Here is a 5,379-nt window from a genome sequence, read left to right as displayed (position 1 = left end):
GAAAGCACATAAGGAATAATACAGAAACGTCAAACGCATACAGAAATATATTTCGTAAAAGCATTAGTACGTAACATGTCTTTATAATTCTATTTATGTATAGTAAAATGGCTTGTATCCATTTTCATGAATTATGACTGACATTTCAAAGCATTCATGTAGATATGTAACTCTGGTTAATTAATAATTTAACAATGCGTCATGAAACGTATCATTTTCGTTTCTTCCTTTGTTTCGTTATACACGGAAACGAATTTGTAAATAAAGATGTATAATCAACGATAACATATGACAGCGAGTATAATAACTGTCAGCAAAGGAAGACGTCGGTAAAATGATTGTGGCTGATTTCAGTGTATCGGTAAATAAGCTTTGACAGACGTTGCCGGGGGACTCGGTGTCGGTGAAACCGCGTCGATGAAATGATTGTCAGTAATTTAAAGATAACCCAATTTATTGATCTGTCTCCCTTTCATGGCGTTGTACGTCTCTCTATAAAACATATTCTACCTCGGAGGGCTGAAAAATTTAACTTGGTCTCACTGGACTGGACTGTAAGTAAGAAAATTGAAATGCAAAATCCACGTGTGAGCGCAACGGTTTAGATGGAAAGTTCGATAGGACAATTATATATATTAGCCTGAAAGAAAGCTCGTGGCTTCGCACGCAACACGTAATTTCCCTCGCTGAAATAATCCTATTACAACGATACGATTTAAAATTTTCCTTAACAGACCTCGCAATGTAATTCTTCATCTACAATTTTTTATTCGGCCTGAAACAAGAGACTTTCGAAGCCTTATAGAGTCTCGCGAATCTAAAAGTCAGGTTTCAACGTATTTTCGCGTCTTATTCTATAATACTGAAGACATTAAAGGTGTTAACGATTATTGTCTCACGATGTACGTACATCAAACGAGTACTTACGCAAGAGACGAATGGAAATGGAAACAGCCGAGAATAATTGAAGATAATTTGAATACGTTCCAGGCTATAATACAATTTCTCGTGAACCGTAATTGATTCGCAGAAGGGAATTGCTGCTTCTCACGACTAGCAAAGTGTTTCGCAAAAAAAAAAAAAAAAAAAAGAAAAATGGTATCGGAAGGATAGAAAAAAAGCGGTGGCCTACATCAAGCAATCTTCATGCCGATAATGCATTTATTATTCAGTTCGTTCATTTTCTATCGCGTAACAGACACTGGGATAACTGACAGAACGAGCGTATAAATCTTGCATCTCTCGACCTGACTTCTCCCGATGGAAAAATATTTACTGGTCTGGAATCGTGCATCGCTAATTAGTAAAAAAGTAATAAGCAAGAAAGCAATTATACTACCGGATTGGTATTTCTATTTTATTGGAGATTAATTAACCTGAGTAAACCAACAAAAACTTATCGAAAATCAATCGAAATTAAATCACCTTTTCAAACAGGCTATAAATAGCCAACTAATATTTGCAGTAATAAACTTCACTTTCGAATAAAGTATACGCTCTATAAATTGTAAATTGATAATTTCGTTATTATATCATTTTTCTTAATCTAAACTGAATTCAGTGAAAAGAGCTTTCAATTGAATTACACACTTCATTAGTTTATGAATTATATTCGTTACCATACGTACAAAAGAAGGTTGACTGGTTTAAAAATTCAAAGGGTAGAACCTCCAAGCTCACGATTGGAAACAGATTCAGTTCAATGGTTTAATTTGCCATTTAATTGAATTCTCTGGCAATTTCAGCGAACTGTGGGCTTTAGAAGTGTCCAGCATTCAAAGGCAAGACCTCCTCCATCTTTCTCTTTCTTTCAGTTCCAACCTCAAGTAATTGACCTGTTAATTCGACGCTATATTTACATGCTCGCAAGGGATTCAGACGACTTCATTGCGTTAAATTCGCAATTTAGCAAACACGAATGTCTCAATCAATTTGTAGTTCGAAACAAATAAAAGATAATCAATTTTTCAAAATAACAATCGATATGTTCAATGCATTTGTCGATGCATTTGATCGTTATGTTCATTTAGCATTTTTATAATAAAAGCGTAGAACACATGTACATACACATAATATTCCATGAAATGATTTATACAGACTATGAGTCTCGTTTTATCATATTATAAAAGAATGAATTTTTCCCAATAAATGTAACTTCATACAAAATCTCGTTTAAAAAATTCAGTTTTTATTCTCATCAAATTAATTTAATATCGGAATATGTGATTTTAGTCGTTATAAAAATTTTATGTCAAAAAGCGTTCGCAGATACATATATAAATAAATGTCCAATCCTATGCATTTATTTAAGCTGAAATCTGAACTTAAATATTTATTAACAATATTCTGACGAATATGTAATGAAAGATAAAAGCAGCTTTATTTTTTTTATAGGATGGCTCATGTTTTTTATTCATTTTATGTTTTTCGTTGTCAGCGCGTAACTACCTATCAGCCGCATGAATGCCAGGTTTTACTACTCAGAAGCGAAGAAGCGAAGAAGCAAATATACGTTACCTTGCATGGAAAAACGTTAGATACATATAAAAGTCATAACGTAGCTATTTACACATGGGGAATATTTATTTTTGTATGAAATATTTTTGCTTCTGAATTCTCATTATAAATGTACGTCCATTTCCTACGTTAAAGTACGTCTCTGCTTTGAAAACCTTCATTTAAATATAACGGTTAACAAAATATTATTAGAGAAATATTAAAACGAGACGCTAAAAGAACATTTTAATAAAGTACAAATGATTATTTGTTCTTTGTTAAATTACACTGCTGTAACTCTAATTTTATTCAATTCAAAATGAATCATTTATAAACTGAACCGGAATATAAAATTTTATTCCGCAAAAATCATAAAGTTGAAAGTTAGGAACGAATAACAAATGAATAACCTAGTTTCATTAAAAGGCACGTGGTTAAGGTACGCCAATCCGCGTAATAACTTTGACACTCCAATTATTATAAAATATGTATCCTTAAGGGATTTTTTTGCGCGAATGCAAAATACTTTTCATACGTGCAACTGAATAAATGGGGCGTGATTTTCAATATTTCCTTTTGTAGAATTTATAACAAAGTAACTTTTTCACAAATGTTTTCGCTAACATTTTTACAACGTAAATGTCTTCTTTTGTAATTAATAATTTCAACATTTCTCTGAACAGTTTCGTTGCGATAAAAAAAATATACAAAGCTTATGACGTGCTTGTTTAAAAATATTTATACGGAACAAGACTTTGAATTTGTCAGACCAATCGTTCTAACGAACGAATAAATTAAACGACTCGTAACAAAGAATTATTCCTGTCCATGTTTCTCTTTGCAAAAGTAATTCAAGGCAAGTTAGATGAATCGCTGTGTACCCTATTCGCATTAACGGTGTGCTTTAGTTTCTCTCTGGTTGTGTTAAGTGTTTAAGTAATGAGCATATACTCACTACGGGCGGGTTGCATACGATCGATATGCACCACTTCAGCCTCGAATTGTAGCAGACGCAGAAACTGCAAACCGAAGGCCCCGGCTCAAACGTAAGATCATGTCGAATGGTTTCTCCTTGAAAGTCAGCACAGCGGTTGTTTATAGCATCTGAAAACGATTCTCAGCTTGAATATCTTTGCCATTCGACGGTCGTACGCGCAGTTACGTTAACCGTTTCAACGCCACTCAGCGTGATCATGCTGTACGCATAGTGTGGTGAACTGTGTCGCGATGTTTGGTTACGATTGTCAATTCACAGCGCGCTCGGTTCCGAACGTAGCTTGTCGCTAGTCTATCAGAGTTTCCTCTCGTAATTACTTTTCTTTCAAATAATCGTAAACCAAATAAAGAAAAAACTAATGTATAAATTACCTCTTGAATTGGAAAACCAATTACAGAACGTCACACAAACAAAAGGTAAAGCACGAATATTTGGCAACCTTTTGAGTAACGTTGAGTAACTCTTTAGTGTAACGTTTCTGATATAGCTGATGAAGTGAAGCGTGAACGCGTTGAAAGGTATGTTTCGACAAAAAAAAAGAGCAGTGCAATCGAGTTGATCGGCACTTCTCGTAAATAAATAAACGAAGCGCTATTGCGCTTCATGGTACAATCCGATACGGATTTTTAAAACATCCCTGATACTGAAACGGCTAATAGCGTTACGAAAACGATCGTGCCAGGAAATTTTTGATCAACGGATCCGCATTGCGGCTGCCACGATGCTTCTACGTAGCATTGATGCTTTATCGATGAAGCACGATTGAAATTGGATATTCGATTTCTTACTGGGGAGAGAGTTTTCATATCGTGTTTACTGTTTCACTTCGCAAGTGTGCTTTACAGTATACGTTAGAACTTGAAATCGAGCTATTTGAGTTAAAGTCGCTTGTAGCTTGAAATGACGTTTAAAGGATATAAGAATAATAGAAGGCTAAAATTCAAAAGTGTATATATACATTACTAATATATAATGCCTATAATATATAATATAATAAATAATAATGCCTATATATCGACTAATTTATCAATTAATTAAATCCGTGTATATCAAGTTTTCTATAATTTAGTACTTTCGTGTAACTACAGAAATTTGATGCAATATAAAACTTGATTAAAACAGCGATTCATTAGGAAACGAGAATAATGATGCAAATATTTTTTGTAGCCATTATATAGGATTTCGATCGCATAATTAATCAGTATCAACTTACCAGTCTTTAACGGAAGAACAAAAAGAAGGGCAGGCGGTACACAGACCGCAATCATGATCATTTTCAAGTAGAATCTCAAACTGCCGTACATCTTTGAAAACTTTGTTAGTCGTAAGGGATCAAAGGATGATGTCCGCGCTGCGGAAAATAGATGAGAAGCGGCTATTTCAACAACCACCGTGTAGGTACTGCACTAGCCAGAAGTATCTGCGACAGAAATCAGAATACACTCGTTTTCGCATGGTTGGATCAATTTCGCGTGGGACTAACCTGATTGAACCTAACGCGGGATAATTGCTCAACTCACGACCTTAACCAGCCCGCTTGATTCTCTGTAAATGCTTGAAATTGACGCTTGGATTCTTTCCAGATTAACTAGCTTTGCCCCTCCCTCCCTTTATCTATTTTCTTAGATCGACTTAAACTGCCGCAACATATTATCTTTCTTCTTTTCTTTTCTTTTCTTTTCTTTTGATCTTTTAAAGCCCTAAATCGCTGGCTATTATATTTTGTACACTCAATTACTCTGTAAGTCATAAGTACATATGTTTTACAACGTTATTTGTCATATTTCAGTTAAACCCCAGAAAAGCCAGAAATATATTTGCAGCGTGTTTTAACGCGTCCCTGGCAAAGATCTCAAAAACGAGTTGTGGTAACACACGGTTCGCCA

The 5,379-nt window shown here is 34.6% G+C and overlaps 1 long non-coding RNA gene across 1 annotated transcript; it reads right to left on the bottom strand.

The window, feature by feature from the left end:
* Nucleotides 1-3,173: 3,173 nt before the first annotated feature.
* LOC117215454 lies at nucleotides 3,174-5,099 on the bottom strand. The gene is made up of 3 exons (XR_004489124.1): nucleotides 4,977-5,099; nucleotides 4,707-4,913; nucleotides 3,174-3,600 (listed from the first exon to the last, which is right to left on the bottom strand). It is a non-coding gene; the product is annotated as an uncharacterized LOC117215454 (long non-coding RNA).
* Between the last annotated feature and the right edge of the window lie 280 nt (nucleotides 5,100-5,379).

Source organism: Bombus bifarius, unplaced genomic scaffold (genome assembly GCF_011952205.1).
Source record: "Bombus bifarius isolate JDL3187 unplaced genomic scaffold, Bbif_JDL3187 scf7180000009628_frag, whole genome shotgun sequence".
NCBI classification, from domain to species: Eukaryota; Metazoa; Arthropoda; class Insecta; order Hymenoptera; family Apidae; genus Bombus; species Bombus bifarius.
Note: the sequence above shows the minus strand (reverse complement) of the source record. Positions and strands in the feature narration are given on the sequence as shown.